The 18,969-nt window shown below is 35.5% G+C and overlaps 2 pseudogenes; one reads left to right on the top strand and one right to left on the bottom strand.

Annotated features, from left to right (window-relative positions):
• The first annotated feature begins 479 nt into the window (after positions 1-479).
• On the top strand, positions 480-3,083 carry LOC132639835 (putative late blight resistance protein homolog R1B-8; annotated as a pseudogene).
• Positions 3,084-6,722: 3,639 nt separating this feature from the next.
• Positions 6,723-18,969, bottom strand: part of LOC132641610 (quinolinate phosphoribosyltransferase [decarboxylating] 1a-like) — a 46,085-nt pseudogene continuing 33,838 nt past the window's right edge.

Raw genomic sequence — 18,969 nt, 5'->3', positions numbered from 1 at the left:
AAGAAAATGACAAAAGGGAGTGTACTACGTCTGGTCCCCCGTTTGAAAAAAAAAATGTAAATAAAGAGGTAACTACTACATACTGTCAATTTTTACGCCATCAAGTTATCTTTACCTAACAAGTGAGCCTTGCTCAAGTGGTTGAACACCTCCACCATCAACCGGTAGGTTGAGGGTTCGAGTTACGTTGGAAGGTAAGTAGGAACACTATTCATCCTCCTAATGGGGTGGGGTGGGAAAAAAAGGAAGAAGTTATCTTTACCTATTTTAGCAGGTAACATATCTTATTTTTAAGATTTCAAATTTCACATTTTAAGGAGGCTTATCTGTAAGCTGTAGATATCATTTTAGTGACGTTATAATAATGTAAAAGATTATTTACATTGCCAGTGTATAAAACTTAAACTTGTAAATAAATAGTACTACTACACCCGTTTGGACAATAATTATCTAAGCTACTGAAGCAGGGGGATTAAATCTGCACAGATCTATCTTTTAGGCATTCCGAGCAAACTGCAATAACCATTACTAAGAGAAAATGGCTTATGCTGCTCTTTGTTCACTTAAGCATACGCTGGAGCAACTCTTGAAACCTAACCAGCGTTTGGTTTGTGGAAGCTATATACAACAACCTGCTGAATCTGCTTGTCAAAGTCTTTGTGCTTTGCAAGCTTTTCTTGAAGAGGCTACAAAAGAAACTAATGATATTGAAATTCTGAACGTTATAGAAAAGAGGATCAGACGTGTAGTGTACAAGGCAGAAGATAGAGTTGATTCAAGCCTGAGAAGCGTTGTTCTAGCAGATAATAGAGACGACCGAGAAAGGGCTTGTAGATCCTTCTACTAGAAGTGAAAAAAAAAGTTTATTTTCTCAGGAAAGAGGTGATGCTGATCGAGTTTAACAATCATGAAAGCAAGTCAGCAGAAGCAACTACTACTTCTTCATCATCAAGAAGGTATGCAACTGAGCACAATACTATTGTTGGGTTAGAGGATGACTTCAATACCATACTAGATCGCCTCACCGCCCAAAAAGATGAGTTAATTATCATACCAATTGTCGGTATGGGCGGTATAGGTAAGACAACTTTGGCTAGAAAAGTTTATGATGATTCATATATTCGTTCTCGATTTGATAAACATGCTTGGGTCACTATCTCCGAAGAATACAATGAGAGACAAATGCTTCTTGAAGTTGTCTCTTCAACTGTCGAAAGCAATCAAGAAATGAGCATTGATCTAATGGAGATTGTGTATAAAGGTCGGAAGGGTAGGAAATTTCTAATTGTCATAGATGATATTTGGAGTACTGAGGCTTGGGACCAAATGCAAAGAATATTTCCAAACGACAACAACAAAAGTCGAATCCTATTAACTACTCGACTCAACTACGTAGCTGATTATGCAAGCCAAGATTTTCCTCCTCATGGTATGTCTTTTCTAAGTTTCGGAGATAGTTGGATTCTATTTACTAAAAAACTTTTCAGCGAAGATCCCTATCCTCCACAACTAGAAGAAATTGGGAAACATATCGTACAAAAGTGTCTGGGATTACCTCTCTTGATTGCTATGGTTGCTCGGCTTCTTGGAGAGATGGAGCCAACACATGATAACTGGAAGAGAGTTGAGGAAAATTTGAGCTCATTCTTTGGTACGGTTCCGGAGCTGTGTCAAGCAATTCACTCTTTGAAAAGCTACAGTTGTTTGCCTCAACATTTGAAGGCTTGTTTTCTCTATGTTGGAGGTTTTCCTGAAGATAAGGAGATTCATGTTTCGAAGTTGATTAGGCTATGGATAGGTGAGCAATTTGTAAGTGGAAGAAGCAATAAAAGGTTAGAAGTGGTGGCAGAGGAGTATCTAGAAGAGCTACTTGATAGAAGTCTAATTTTGGCTGGTGAACGAAAGGCTAATGGAAGAATGAAAACTTGCAAAATTCACGATCTTTTACGGCAACTGTGCATAAGAGAAGCTCAAATTGAAAAGTTTGCGCATGTCATGAATGTGAATGTCCCCATGTTCTCACAAGCCATAAATTATGAACTGCGAGTGATGCTTCTGCTTAATTCTCATCGCAAACCTGTTTATTGTGAAAGGAATGGGAGTGGTATTATCAGTACAATCCGCAGCTTGGTTTTTACGAGCATTAATCCTTTTGTTATTTATAAGCGTCCCTGTTCCATTATCTCACATTTTGAGCTGCTTAAGGTGTTGGACGTATCTCAAATTGATTACGATTTCTCTGATGTAATACTTCAACTTGTACATTTGAGATATGATGCTGCAAACATTGACGAAGCTCCTTCACTAGCCAAATTGTGGAATTTACAGACCATAATTCTTCGTAAAATACAAGGTATGACAAACTTGGAGCTCTTACCAGAGATCTGGACAAAGACAGAGATAAGACATTTGGATATTGGATGCAATATTTGCAAATACTTGTTGTCAATTCCTCTCCGTCTTTGGAGAAAATCCTAAGAAGAACTCCCAATCTAATTAAGCTAAATATTGTAGATATTAAGCATGTTGACTGGCCTGCTGTTCTTGATTCTACCATTCAATTACAGGAGCTGGAGACACTAACTATAGAAGCAACGCATCCCATAGACCCAATTCTCTCCAGAGAGTTTTTCCTGCCTAATCTCAAGCAGTTGACATTACGTGCTACTAATTTGGCATGGAAAGATATGGTTGTGCTGGCTAATTTAACCAATCTTGAGGTGCTCAAAGCAGATTGTGCATTCCATGGAACAAATTGGAGACTAAATGAAGATGTTGTGTTTCAAAGATTAAAATATCTACGACTTGAGTGGGAATGTCCGGAAAGGTGGGAAGCAACTAGTTATAATTTTTCGAAGCTTGAGCAACTAGTCCTGAGGTGGCTCAAAAAGCTAGAGGAGTTTTCCCGGAGTATTGGAGACATAATGACACTAAAATTAATCCAAATAGAATTTTGCAGCTCTGCAATTGAGACTAGTGCAAAGAAAATTCAACAAGAGCAAGAAAGCTATGGAAATGGTGAGCTTCAAGTTCGAATTATAGGTATGTTAACATTCCATCTTTGGTTATTAGCCATATCTTAATTAATATGTCCATGTCGGAGAAATTTTATTTTATGGGTCACATAGACCAATATTACTTATGTGAGTCTAGTTTATTATTTGACATGTGGACTCATGGGTCCCACAAATTTGTTTCTAAGCATAAAATGAAAAAGACAATAATAAATCTACATTTTTCCTTATTAGGATGCTTAGTTATAAAACCAAAAAAAAAAGGGATGCTTAGCTAAAAGGAATTAAAAAGTAAAGATCTTCGAACGACTTTGACGACATCCTAGACTTTTCTAAAAGATCATCAATTTCAAATTCTCAATTCCCAAATACATACATATATGGTCTTTTGGTCTTTACGGAAGTAAATTGGATTATCAATTACTTTAGATATTATTTTTCATGAATGTTAAAATAAATATGATCTTAATTGAGTAAATTTATAGGATATTTTCATAATCATGAATCAGCACTAGCTCAAAGTTTCTCTTCTTATTTTAATTGATTGCAGGAAAGAAGTTAATTTTTTTTACAAATGTAGAAATTGCTCATGCTTTTAAATTAGATTGGATCCTAAAATGTAAAAACTTCAATTGAGAATTATATTAAAAGCAAAGACCTTGCAGCAACTAAATATTCCCAGACCAACGATTTTGTCATCAAAGCCAATTAGGAGATTTTTTTATTTTTTTTAATTTCTCTCTTTTTTTTTTTTTTAATTTCCTTTTAACCAAGCATCCTATAAGGAAAAATGTAGACTTTAATATAGTCTTTTTTTATTTTATGCTTAAAAACAGGCTTGTGGGACCCATGAGTCCACTTGTCAAATAATAAACAAGACTCATATAAGTAGTGTTGGTTACGTGACTCACAAAATAAAATTTCTTGTCCATGTATGTTTTCTTTCATTTCTTGTTTTCACCTGTTAAAAAGGCTTGTAAACTTGGACCTGTAGTAAATCTCAAAAGAACAGTGTTGCGAAAAAAGTGGGTTATAATTGTAAAGAATATATTAAGTGATAATGAGCAAGACAACATAACATTATTAAAAGGGTTTTAATTTAATATTTTGGGTTATGAAAAGAAATGATTATATAAGAAGAGTAATTGTATTCTAATTGATTAAAATAGTAGTGGAATCTAATTTTTTCCATTTCGCACACACTTTCGCTCTATGTTACCTTCTATCATGAGTTTTAAGAGAGTCCGGAGCCAAAACGACTTGTTTTTGGAGCTAATAGACTTGAATAGGAAGCGTTTTTTTTTAATACCAAAATGGGCATTTCGTTGGTTATCCAACGAAATACCCAAAAACAATACTGTTCCGGTCCAGATATTGTTGCATTTCGCTACACTTGTAGAGAAATGCAACAATTTTTTATTTTTATTTTTGCATTTCGTTTATATTCCAACGAAATAGATTTTGTTTTTTATATTTCGTTAATATAAAAACGAAATAGGATATTTTTTTTATATATTTCGTTTATATAAAAACGAAATAGGATTTTTTTTTTTTTTGGTATTTCGTTTATATAAAAACGAAATAGGAATTTTTTTTTTAATTTTTGGTATTTCGTTTATATAAAAACGAAATAGGAAAATAATTTTTTTTATTTCGTTTATATAAAAATGAAATAGGAAAATAATTTATTTTTTTTGTATTGCGTTTATATAAAAACGAAATAGGTTTTTTTTTTTTTTTTTTTTGTATTTCGTTCATATACCAACGAAATGTGACAAAATTTATTTTCTCCCATTTCGCTAGAATATGAACGAACCCCCCCCCCCCCCCACCCCCCCCCCCCCTTTTTTTTTTACCGTTTTCTGCTCTCCACATCGCTGTGGTTTTAATTTTATTTTTTTGTACATTTCTGTTGGTTCAATTAGTTTCAGACGAGCATTGAATAGTCGTCAAAATAATATCTTTTATATTTCGTGACTTATAGCCTGTTTGGCCAAGCTTATTTTTTTTCCCAAAAGTACTTATTATCAATAAGTGGTTATTTTAAAAAAAAGTGAGGTGTTTGGCCAAGCTTTTGGGAGAAAATAAGTGCTTTTGAGGAGTAGGAGAAGCAGTTTTTCAGAAGCTAAAAAAAATAGCTTTTGCCCAAAAGTACTTTTTTGAAAAGTACTTTTGAGAAAAATACACTTAGAAACACTTTTTAAAAGTTTGGCCAAACACTAATTGCTGCTCAAAAGTACTTTTTAAATTAATTGGCCAAACACAAACTATTTTTAATCAAAAGTACTTTTTGAACATAGAAAATGACCCAACAAATGATACAAATATCTTTATGTTATATTTAACAATCTTACTTTCATCACAATTTCTTCATTTTTTTTAAGTGTTGTTCTATGAAAATGACTAACTAAAAGAACATTTTATAATATAAATTTATACCTTTTTAACCAGTAGCTTCGACGATCTTTTTAGTATTTTAATTGCAGTTCGTTGACCAATAAACTCTACTAACATTTTTTAAAGCTTTTTTTAACTGAAGCAACGACTGAAATTACCAACTATTGATTAATTGAACTTGTAACTTTTGTTTTCTTTATTATAGTCCACTACACTAAGTACAAGATATAAATAAATCAAAAAAATAAATATGAACTAATTTATAATGACTAAATCAAAAAATATATGTAAAAACTTATAAAATTAATAAATTACCTCAATTTGAAGAAGATTATGGAACAAAAGTTGAGGAATCCTTGTGATAGGATTAGTAGAAAAAAAAAAAGAATGAAGAACGGAAGAAGAGGAAGAATGGAGGCAGAGGAAGAATGGAGAATGAAGAGGATAAGGTAAAAGTGGAGAGCAGAAAAAGGGTATATGAACGAAATAAATTTTAAAAAAAATATTTTCCTATTTCGTTTTTATATAAACGAAATACAAAAAAAAAAAAAAAAAAATCCTATTTCGTTTTTATATAAACGAAATATATAAATAAAAAACAAATTCCTATTTCGTTGGAATATAAACGAAATGCAAAAAAAAAAAAAATATTTGTTGCATTTCGCTACAAGTGTAGCGAAATGCAACAATATCCGGACCAAAACAGTAATTTTTTTGGGTATTTCGTTGGATAACCAACGAAATACCCATTTTGGTATTAAAAAAAAAATGCATCCTATTTTAGTCTATTAGCTCCAAAAACAAGTCATTTTGGCGCCAGACTCAGTTTTAAGAACCGTTTTTATTTTGTGTGTGCATGCTATACTCATAATGTGATTGTAACAAATAAATTTGGACGGGAAGTGTAGCAGAATATACTTGTAATGCAATGGAATATAAGCCTACAAGTGTTGGTGTGAGAATCACTGCTTTGTATTCCATCTTAATGGCAAACGGCTAGTGTGGAGAGAAGAATGCTTGCTATTTCTTCAAATTTACCGCTCAATTATTAAACATGTAATATTGCTCAATATTTATGGGTAGTATAGTTTCAAAACTAGTCTAAATATAACAAATTTCTACATAAAGGAACCAAAAGAGACATGTTCTGTTAATTGAAGGTTAAGTGTGCTTAATCAGATATCATAATGACCAAAATAAGAATTTACAAATAACCGAGAGACCAAGAGTGTTATCATCCCAAGCTTCTTCATAAACATATAGTGCAAAAAAAAAAAAAAAAAAAACAGAGGCTGGAAAAGAGCCAAAAAAGAACAAGTAACACAACTTTACATACACCAAGCTTTGAAATCAAGTGTCTTCATTGTATCAAAGTCGGGAAATATGAAAGCAAGCTATAGTGAGATACCAACTCAAGCAATTACATTGGAAGAAAGCCATCAAATATTCCAGATATCTTCATCTTTTTGTCTGATTATTCTTATTTGCACTTTGTGCTATTATGCTGCTTCTAATCTCTTGAGTTTACAAATTAGAACAAAGTATAAATAAAGGTGGTCATGCTCGTTTTGTACGTCGTCCAACTTCAAGGGCGAGCTCTGTGTCGATTTTCAGGGAAATGTCAAGTGCTTTCACAGAATGTGTTAGGGCACCGCTGTAAACATTCAAAAACGTATTCTGTGAGTACCATAACAAAAGAAAGATACTTCTATCAAAGTAGAATTACTGGATGAAACAAGTATTAAACTTTCTCTAGTATGAAACCCAAAAACGAAACGATGTCTCAGTCCCGAACAAGTTGAGGTCGGCTATATGAATCCTCAATTTTGCCTTATTATACATAACATAGATTATCTACTGAGATATTTTTGTCTGATCTGAGCAAGAAAACTGACCATCTTCTTATTATGTTATATTAAAAAGAAAGGAGAAGAACTCCCGGCTATACAAATAACATACACCGAGAAGTCTCGTCTATTTTTATTATCTCCCACTTTCTTTAATAAGTATCTTCTGGAATAGCATGAGTGAAATCCATACCTAGAAATGTAGGTAACACCAGTTTGTCCAATCGCATTGACTGTTTCAAGGGTAACATTTCCTGAAGCCTGCCATCATTACAGCAAAAACATGTCATCAGAAGATATATTTTCTCCAACATTTTTTAAGTATTTTAAATCATTAGCTATGTTGACTTTGTAGTATTTTTCGTGTAGTTATCAAATATGTAAATTTTATTTTAGAAAGTTTGAAGAATCTATACCCAAATTCATAATCAAATTAAATGTTTTAATCTTCGTACTCTGAACCCTTCACATAAATTGGGACAGAGGGGAGTATACATGTTTGATGACAGTGATGAAAAACAGAAAAAGTAACTCGTATCTTGTCTTTAGCAAATTCATATGTATGTCATTACATTTGACAATTTCAATAATCGTAAAGAGGAAACCGTTATATGTGTTGCGAGTCTAGTGACTAATAATGAGTAATCTTACAAATGAGAAAAGTCAAGGCATTGAATCACATTAATCTTCTATACGCTGACAATTGTGTGAAGCAGTCAAACATGAAAATGAAATCAGGAGTTACCTCTGTCTCAAACCTCCCATCGATCAAATCTACGGCCTCCTTAAGCATGGATACCTCAACATCCCCATTAGATAATGGAATAACCATATTATCCAGCATTATCCTCGTCAATGAAGTCTTTGTTTGAGATGCATATTCTAAAACCTCACGTACTTCTGCAAGAGTCCGGGTCTCAACCTGTTAGGAAAAAAGGTTTGAAACTCTGCTAATAATTACCACATATTGTTTACACACTGGAAGGACCATAGCTCTATTTCCAAATAAAATAACATGCGGTATCCTAAATCAAACAATTTGGAAGAAATTCCCTACTGATTCGGGCCAATTTATTCTAATAGTACTAAATACTTGTCTTTTAGCGGATTGCGCATTCTCTAGAACTGGAGATTCTCTAATCTCACTTATCCCTGTACTGACATACAAATCCCTAACCAACTAAAAGGATTCCTCATAAACCATCCCAAGCAAGCTTATTTCATTTTAATAACTTATTTATGACTGGACAAGTTATTAGGATTGGATGCTCTCCTCAAATTATCCACATAATTAGTTTTCTTAACTATCCAAAGAAGGTGCAAGTACCAACTTAATGAAAGACAATGCAAATATGTATAATGCAAAGAGCCAAAGGCACATTTAAAATACAGTTCCTCTTAAACTTGTAAGGTTATATTAGGGTGGATGATAACACTGAAAAACTTTTCTGAAAAAAAAAAAAGGAAAATTGCACAGCTGTTTCAACAAATATTAATTTTATCTTTTTACTTTCTCGATTTTTCCTTTTTTTTTTTTTGATGAAGTAATTGATTCTATTCAAGGCATCCAGAAGATGCAAAGTAGTTACAAAAGATTGAGCACAAGAATTTCAGCTCTAGTACATAACTAAAGAGCAAACAAAATCTAAAAGGCTATCAGGGGAATCTATTGGGGATAAAAAGGCCCAACTATGTAAATAAAAAAGACATTTAGCTTTGAGCATAGTTTGACTAGTTGAAAGACCATCAAAACATCTAGTATTCCTTTCATTCCATATAGTCCAAAAGATGGCAGCTGGTATCATCTTCCAAATCTTCTTGATGGTGCTGTCAACTTTCCATTGGCTCCAGCTTTCAAAAACTTCACTGATAGTGCTTGGCATTACCCATTTGAGTCCAAAAATGGTGAGGAACATATGCCATAGATCCATAGATCTGCTGCAGCTGAGCACTGCAGGAAAAGATAGCTGTGGGTTTCTGATTCTCTATTACACATGTAGCACCTGTTCACCATCTGAAATGTCCTCCTTGCCAGATTGTCCTGTGTTAGGCAGGCTTCATATACTGCTGTCCAACTGAAGCAAACAACTTTGAGTGGGAGTTTGACCTTCCAGATTATCTTCCAAGGCCAGTTGTCAGTGATGACATTCTACACCATTTCCAACTTGTAAGCTGCCTTTACTGTGAACTTGCCCCCATCTGAGTGACCCCACCAAAACAGATCTGTTGCATTGTCATTGCTTGTGAATCCATTGAGAGTTTGTAAAAGTGTGAACAAATCCTCTAATTCCCGGTCTTGCAAGTTTCTTCTGAAGGTTAGATTCCAGAAATTCCCATCTCTATATTGATGTATTGTTGCATCTAGCTCCCTAGCTATTTGGAACAAGGCAGGGAAATCACTCTTTAGAGGGGTGTTTCCTAGCCACCCGTCCTTCCAAAACTTGACATGTTGGCCATTCCCTACAGCCAGATGATGATTCTGTGAGAATTCACTCCAAAGTCTGCTTATGCTCTTCCACACTCCCACTCCATGTGTGCCAGTTACCTGTTTAGTACACCAATGAATTTGGAATCCATGTTTAGCCCTGACCACTTCTTTCCATAGACTCTGGTCCTCTTGTGTGTATCTCCACAACCACTTCATTAGTAGGCATTTATTGTGCTTGCCAGGTCCCTGATGCCTAATCCTCCTTGGTGTTTTGGCAGCATCACAGTATCCCAATTGACTAGATGAAATTTGTGCTCAGTACTGTTTCCCTCCCAAAGAAAATTCTTTTTGATTTGATCTAGTTGCTCCAGAACTTTACTTGGTATAGGAAAAAGTGACATGGAATAGGTTGGAATAGCACGCTGTTGATTAGGGTTAGCCTACCACCCATTGAAAGGTAATTCATTTGCCAAGATGCAAGCTTCTTCTCAAACTTTTCTATGATTCCACTCCAAAAGTTAAGAGAATTTGAATTTAGCCCCAAGAGGAAGACCTAGGTAGGTGGTTGGGAAAGATCCAATACTGCAACCTAGAATCTCTGCCATTTCTTCCAAATTGTTCACCACATTAACAGGGTACATGACACTTTTCAGCATGTTAATGTGGAGACCTGAAAGAGCTTAAAAAATAAACAGAGTTAGATTCAAAAAGAGTACCTGATTCCTGTCTGCCCCACAGAAAATCGGGTGTCATCTGCATAGAGCAAATGAGAGATGTTAACAAGATTGACTCTTCCCACATCAAAACCATTGATCCATTGCAACTGCTTGGCCTTGTCAAGCATTCTACTCAACCCTTCCATTGCTAAAATAAAAAGGAAAGGTGAGAGTGGATCTCCCTGCCTTTGTCCTCTTTGAGGTGAGAAAAAACCAACTGGACTTCTATTTATGAGAATGGAATACTTCACCGGTGAGATATTGAACTTGATCCATTTTATCCATCTTTCACCAAAACCCATCTGCCTGAGGATGGAAATGAGATAGGACCAGTTCAGTTCATCAAAAGCTTTTTCAACATCTAGTTTGCATAGTAAAACAGCACCTCCTTGTTTCATCTGCCAGTCAAGTACTCCATTTGCAATTAAAGATGCATCAGTGATTTGCCTGCCTTTGATGAAGGCATTCTGTTGATTTGAAACAAGCTTCTCCATAACCTTCTTTAACTTTTCTGCCAGAACCTTTGCTATAATCTTGTAAACACTTCCAATCAAGCTGATTGGCCTCCCTGAATTCCACTGCCCCCTTCTTTTTAGGGATTAGAGCAATGAAAGATGCATTAAAAGATCTCACCATCCAGCAGTATTAGTGATAATGGTTCATGGCTACAATGAAGTCCAGCTTGATGAAATCCCATGCCTTCTGAAAGAATGCCATTGTATACCCATCAGGACCAGGTGCTTTGTCAGGAGCACTAGAGTCAATGGCTGCTTTGATTTCTTCCTCCCCAAAAGGTTGCTCCAAATCTTCCTTTTCCTATTCAGAAATGGTGTTAATGTTCTCAAAGCTAACAGTTGGTCTCCAACCTTCATGTTCTGTGTACAAGTTCTCAAAGAAGTCCAGCGTCTCCTTTTTTATTTGCTCCTTGTCTTCTATGATGACATTGTCCACCTGCCTGTCCATACAGTTGCTTCTCCTGTTTGAGTTTTTCGATTTTTCCTTTTAGTAACAAAAGAAAATCATTATCAAGAAAGAATGTGGAACTCATGTACATTTTGTGTACCTGAATCCAAAAAAGAAGACCTTGAAAAGTACTCCAAACCCCCCAAACTATTTTGTTTCCTAACTGATTATACTTGGTCAAAATGACCTCATTTTTCTCTCCTGTTTCGGTTATTCGATGTCACGATGTATTCTGGGAATACTACTCTACTACCAAGATTATCCACTATCTAGATATAATTATGCAAAATAAATTCTCGAGATTTAGGTCAAACATCTCTTTCTTGGACTAACATTTGATTTCAATAGATGAGAATTCAGTTCTTCAGTGAAAGGGCATCGGAAGTAGCATAAAGTTTATATCTTCAGATATATAAATAGTTTATATTTGAATGGCTCTAGAAAGATGTTTATCTGACCAAAATGTACAAAAGCGTCAGCAAAACTGATGGCAGAAGCTAAGAATAATATATTCCAAAAATAAACATATCAAATGGTCAAACAATAAATTTTAAAGGTAAGAACTAAGATCTATAAACATATCAAAGGATTTAATGCACAGGTATGTGAGGCCAACCTCAACGCCCATTTGAAGATATTTTGCTCCAAATACTGATCCACAGATTTTAGAGCTTTGTTGACGCCTCCAGCAGCAGATATGTGATTGTCTTTTATCATCACCATATCAAACAAGCCCATTCTGTGACTCTTCCCCCCACCGATCAATACCTTCAGTTAAAGCCAGGTAGAAAGTCAGCCAAAATAAACTATACATGTGATATAGCCCCTGACAAGTGGATGATTTTTGGTGAGTAGATCTTTACTGCCCATTTATCCACCAAACGTAATCCTGGAGCCGTTTTCCTAGTCTCCAAGATGTAAGCAGGGTGTGCAGCATCTGCCATTGCCTGCAAATACAAAAGGAAAGCCTCTTCAAATCACTACTTTAGAGGCAAAAAGTTGATCTCCGTGATTAGCATGCTTTAGTAGAACCTCATATTATCAAGTAAAAAGAATCTAATTTTGTCTGTCCATTAAAGAGACATAGATATATATGGTTTTGGGTCGATGAAATCTTTCAAATGTTTTTAAAAGATGTTGTTTGCAGTAGTATTTATATCCTGAAAAAGAAAAACATGGAATTAATTTTTTTGACAGATATTTGATATGTTATTGCCTGATCTAGAGGACTAAATGGGTCCATTGAAAGGTAAAAGCAAATAGTTGTACCAAAAGTATCAAAACTCAAAGCTCCTTTGCAAATTCCAACAGAAATTCTGTTTAGATTTCACACATTATTTTCGTTTCTGCAATAACTCTTTCTACAGTTCTTATTCTTTAGAAATCATTGACACTTCATAATTCAAATAAACAGATAGCAAAATCGTTTTCAATATGTGGGTCTGACACCATCTACTGTCTCAGAAGAGTGGATCTGCATAGAACTCTTGAAATTCTGGTGAGATGGAGGACTTTTACCATAGGTCAAGGCGGATTCTCATAGAGACGTGAAAGCAGTGAATTTAGCAAATTGGGTCCTTATGATGGTACCCTATTCAGAACATTCTTCAGCACCAAGACAAAAGAGTAGTCTAGAAATTTAAATGAGGTTAGCACAATAGCACCCAAGGGAACAACCTAGCAATCATAAAGTCGGTGAAACCATGGGAAGATCAGGATTCAGATCATAATAGAGACAACAAATATTAGGCGTTTTTTTAACAGGAAAGAAATTCAGTTAAATTAGAAAGAAAGCAGGGAAGCTCAGATGCGAGACTCGTAGTCCTCTGTAAGTGTCAAATGTTAAGTGATTTCTTCCCATCGGCCTAAGCCTTTCGTTGGCAGAGATACCCAATACCTGTGCTGGTAGGAGCCTACGAACCAGTGGGTACCCAATGGAATAATCAAGGTGCGCGCAAACTAGCGGCACCACCGTTATTAGAAAAAGAAAAAAAAAGAAACCTAAATAAGGTTATATCAAATATCAATAGTACTCACAAACTAAGGCAGGCCAACCAGGTAACGCTAGTGGCCTCTCTCACAATCATCTCAGAATAACTATTGTACTCGATACATTGAAGAATGGAGACTTAAGTTTTCCTACCATAATACATTGGATTGCAAATTGGGACAAAGTCTCCTACTTCAACAGTTTACGAGCTTGATAAATGACCTGACAATCCAACTACACCAACTCACAAACAAATATAGGTTCCTGAACAAAGCTTGGATATTGGTTAAAGTAGAAGTAACATCTAAAGATTTTAAGTCATACATTACCTCATTCATGAGCAACATATTTCATTTATTTTATATTAGTGTTGTCAAAGGCGCGCTTAAAGCGCACTTAAGCCCTGAAGCGAGGCTCAAAACATGTTGAGCGCTTCGCCTCGCTTTATGTGCGCTTCAGTGCCGTCATCAAGGCGCTAAGACATACTTTTCCTTGCCACTGAGCCTCTCTTGAAGAGGTGACACTAGATGATTGATATTTCACTTTATCGTAATGTTTTTTACAATTTCTTTGTCCATATATTTGTTATTCATATTTACTATTATTAGTCTTGGACTAAACATACATATAATTTTGCACCATTGCGCTTTTTCTCACTAAAGCCCACGCTTTATTTGCGCTTTGCGCTTAAAGCCCCAGCTAACCTTAGAGCTTTTTTGCGCTTTTCGCTTTTGATAACACTGAATTTATATATCATGAGAAATGTCTAAATATGGATCCACATATGTTCTGTGAAAAAGCTCAGCATTCTTGGACATAGAAGAGTTGACAATGACAATAACCATTTCCATTCATGGAAATATATTTCAAGATCTTTAATAATGATGAGCTACTTACACGAGGATAAACACACCTTAGTTAGTGTAGCTATTCTACTCATTCTTTGCATAAAATTGAGAACAACCCTCTCAGCTATAACAATGCTGTGAGCCTTTCCTACAAAAGTCAAGCGAAGTTTATTAACAAGTCAAAAATCATTAGCAATTAACCATTTCTCACATTTAGTTTACCTTGTACTTTGCCAAATTTCAAAGCCTTTATGAACTTTATCACCATCCTTTATACAACCACTCCACCTGATAACAAGAACAAGAAATTAAAAATTACCCTTTATCGAAACTTCTTCAAGGTAGAAACATTGAAAAATTAATACCTTTAGTGATGGATCAACTTCTGCGAATATCATCTCAGCAAGTGCAATTCCTGCTACAATCCCGTCTTCCTTTGCTAGAAAATAAGCTTCGGATTCCAAGTCAACAGGAATTGTCGCCTTACAAGACACATCTTCTGCATTTTTCACGAGAACACATTGAATAAATAGATTTTTAAAATTGAGTACTCAAAGTCACAAGGATAGCTAGGTTCTGCAAAAATTGCTATATTTCCAAGAAATTTAATTAAACAAACTTCCCTATCACACACAATATCCTCAGCTCTTGAACTTACAAGAAGCAACTTTTACCTATGTTGCTCGGACTCTTCAAAATGTTGCGGGATGCATGTCGGATCCTCCGAAGGTAATGCATTTCTGGAGGATCCGACATGGGTGCGGCAACGTTTTTGGAGAGTGCAACATTGAGTCATTTACCACCAAAAGTTGTGGTGGGAGTACCCATCAATCCTTAACCAAAGGTCTCGGGTTCAAACTCGACAATGGAGTCCCCTCTACCCCCAGAGTGGGACTTCCCAGTGTGGATTAGTCTACCCCCCATCCCCACCCCCCTCAAACTTTTAAGCTCAAGAGCTGAGGATATTGTCATGTGCTCTAAGAGTATGTGCCTGATGGGAAAGAAACAACTTTTACCACCAAAAGTTGTGGTGGGGTGGCAAGTACTCATCCATCTTTAACCAAAGGTCTCGGGTTCAAGCCTGAGAATGGAGTCCCCTATACCCCAAAGTGGAACTTCCCAGTGCAGAATTAGTCATCCACACCACTCCCCCCCCCCCCCCCCCCAACCCCCAAAAAAAAAAAAATCCCACAACAACAACATTTGACAGAACTATAAAAACTGAAGATTATGCTTACTCAGAACACATAACCTGTAATTAATTGAGGCAACACAAAAAGATTGAAGCTTGAAATTCACAAAAACACAAAAAAGACTATAACCAACTCATAGAGGAACTCTCAAATAAACAAAAAACTTCACAATTAGCTTAACATTTCCTTAAATATAAAAACTAAGCACAACCCATTTGATAACATAAGATAAAAAAGAAAAAGATATTGGTATAAAACCAAACCTAAATCCCCAGAATCTTCAGAAAGGGCAAGTTGAATAACACCCTTTAAATCATAAGTGGGATGTGCTGGAGGCTTCACTCCTAATGACTCCACTCTTCTACCTGCATTCTTGGTGGCTATTGCACACATTTTCACAACCAACCTGCAATGTTCCAACAAAAAATCCAATCAAAACTTGTAAAAAAACAATCTTTATCAGTATTTAACCATAAAAAATGATTTTCAAGAATCTTTTTCCTCTTTTGGAGTGGTTTTTTCACACAGAATTTGATCAAGATTCATAAAAAGACAACCTTTATCAGTATTTAACAAAAAACATGATTTTCAAGAAATTTTTTTCTACTTTTGGGTGTAATTGCATAAGGGTGCACAGTTGCACTGAACTCTAAACATTGGAATTTTGTTGGGTGTGAAAGATATATTTTGGCAAATAAGTATATGCCTAGCTAAACGATTACTGTGTTGTGTTCTTGCAAGAGAAATAGCCTTTGCTTTTTCCTTTTTTTCTTTTCTTATTTGAACATAATGGTCCTCTAACTATGTCAATTTATTGCTTTTGATCCATATGGTTTAACAGGTGACCACAAAAGGTCATTTTGCACTTCCCTTTCCTGATTTTAGGATAAAAAGAAAGGAATCTTAAGAAGACGGTTTTGAAAGCATCTTTTATTTTATTGTTAACAGCAGCAGCTTGTCAATTAATTAGGAATGAAGACCGTCAAATCAAGGACATGAAAGCTATAATATAGATTTAGAAGTCTTTTTTCGAGATACTAGATAGATAAAATAAGCTTAACTTAACTAGCTATTTTAATTTAAATTATCACATCTATTATAACTTTAGTTGTACATATGATGAGTGGGAGATACTCTAGTGATAGATGTTCTTCATCCTCAATCATGAAAATTGGAAGTTCAAATTACTAAGTGGAGTAAAAATAGTGGAGAATTATAGTTGTTCTTTCTACGAATAACGAATGTGTGTCACTGGTAAAATGTATATAAAAAAAATTAAGAAAGAAGTAGTTATAATATTATAGGAGTAGTTGGAATTTGAACCTGTTATACGAAGTTCTGAATCTGCTTTGCCACTATATTAAATTATTTCTTATGTTAAGGGGATTTACTTTCAAAAACATATGATCGAGAGTTGATAAAATTGCATTGTAAAAGAAAAAAAAAAGGAGAAAAGTCCGACTTGAGAACTTGATAATTGGACATTATGAGGAAAAAAAAGTGACTTTTGTTTACCCCAAATTTGGATAATCAATTGAATTTGTAAATGAGGTATAGGATATATGGTTGAACTTTAATATATTTGGTTGAAGAAAGATAAATATGAATATGTAAATGATAATCTATGTAGCAATCGATGTTTTGTGCTGAATGCGTATATTAAATAATATATTGAGTACTTGTTTGATTGAACAAAGCTAAAGAACACACTGAATCCGGACCAAAATCAGAGAATGAGAGAGAGATTTGATATATTTTGCTATTACAATATTCTAGAACTCAAGAAGTCAACCCTCAAAAGTAGGGTAATGACCCCTATTTATAGTTTTTGCCTTATGGGCCTCATACAACATAAACCCTTTTGAAGGAAAAATACATCAAAACACCCCTAAACTATACCCCAAATGTCGATATCACTCTCAAACTATTAAGCCGACCTATTACACACCTAAACATTTAAAAAGTGAATTTATTTACCCCCTACGAGCTGATGTGGCATAAAAAAGAATTATATTTAAATAATAGGAGGGTGAGATCAAAATTAAAGTAATTTTTTTTTTAATTTTAATAAAAAAATAATTTTCAACCCCTTCCCCTTCTTCTTCTTTATTCAACCACCACCCACAACCCCTCCCCCTTCTCCTCCACCTTCCCGCCACCCCTCCCCCACCCTCACTTTCTTCTTCATCCCTACTCCTTTTCTTATTGTATAACCACCATTGTTTCCAATGAGCTTCAATATTTTTCGGTGAGCTTCGATTTTTTCCTGTCTTCTTCATTTTCCGGTCACCAAATTTGCATCTAATCTGCCTATAAAATAAATTTTTTTATTTTTTATTATGTGTGATATTAAACTCATCAAGCTATTTTCAAAGAAAAAAAAAGAATGGCAAGGACTGCTCGTCCTCCCCCGTCACTGCCAAAAGCTCCGCCAGCCGTGAAGGCAGAGGAGAATGGAGGTGTGTGGGGGGAGGAGGGGTGAGGGGAGCGAGGTTGGTGGTGGTTAAATGAAGAAGAAGGGTTTGGTGGTGGGGTAGGGTGGCGTGAAGGTGGAGGAGACGAAAGCAGTGGTTGGTGGCGTGAAGGCCACCTGTTCTTCTATTTGCAGAAGAAGAAAGCGGGCTGGTACTACTACTGTTGATGTAATAGCAGCATTAGTAGTAACATTACTAATACTCCCTCCGTTCAAATTTATTTGTGCACAATTATTGGAGGATTGGTGGTGGCGAAAGTGGTGGCAGATTGGTGGTTCTGGTGAGATGGGGTGGTGGTGATGAAGAAGATATAATTATTGAAGGATTTTAATGGTTAATTAGGGATTAATTAGTGCAAATATAATTAATAAAAAGAAAAACAAATGAATAAAGAAAAAGAAATGAATATAAAATTAAAATTTAGGAAATTTCCAAGGTGGCGCTGACATGGCGCTGATGTGGAAGAAGAGTGTGTTACACTTCCCATTATGCAACTGGTCATCAGTTTGCAGGGGGTAAATAAATTCACTTTTTAAATGTTTAGGTGTGTAATAAGTTGGCTTAATAGTTTGAATGTGATATCGACATTTGGGGTATAGTTTAGGGGTGTTTTGATGTATTTTGCCCCCTTTTGAATAAAGAAAAACCCTAAAAGGATAAGGTTGGTCGTACGGTCTGACACCCGTACGATTGACAGTACAATGTGGCAGAACGGTCTTGACGCGTGGCAATTGTGTAACGGATTATTCGGACCAACGGCCACGATCAACCGGGCCAACGGCCACGATCAACTCGGCTTTGGAGAAACCGGACCAAACAATGTTCTTCGCTTTCTTCGGTTCAAGCATTCCTCCGGTCTCAAAAGAAAGTCTTCATGCTCGTGCTTGCTTCTCTCTTCCCTCGATCTTTGGTCTTACCGGTTTAGCATATATCCGATTTTTACCGTATACAGATAGTCCCCACACTTTCCAGACCGTAGTTTTATCGGAGTAACGGGAAGTGGATGAATCAAGAAACCGGTGGCTCCATTCGTTCGTTGTTATCTTTTCATTTTGGCGGGAACAGTTGTGTCACGTCCCTCTGTCATCGGCCACGTGTC

Source organism: Lycium barbarum, chromosome 5, assembly GCF_019175385.1.
Source record: "Lycium barbarum isolate Lr01 chromosome 5, ASM1917538v2, whole genome shotgun sequence".
NCBI classification, from domain to species: domain Eukaryota; kingdom Viridiplantae; phylum Streptophyta; class Magnoliopsida; order Solanales; family Solanaceae; genus Lycium; species Lycium barbarum.
Note: the sequence above shows the minus strand (reverse complement) of the source record. Positions and strands in the feature narration are given on the sequence as shown.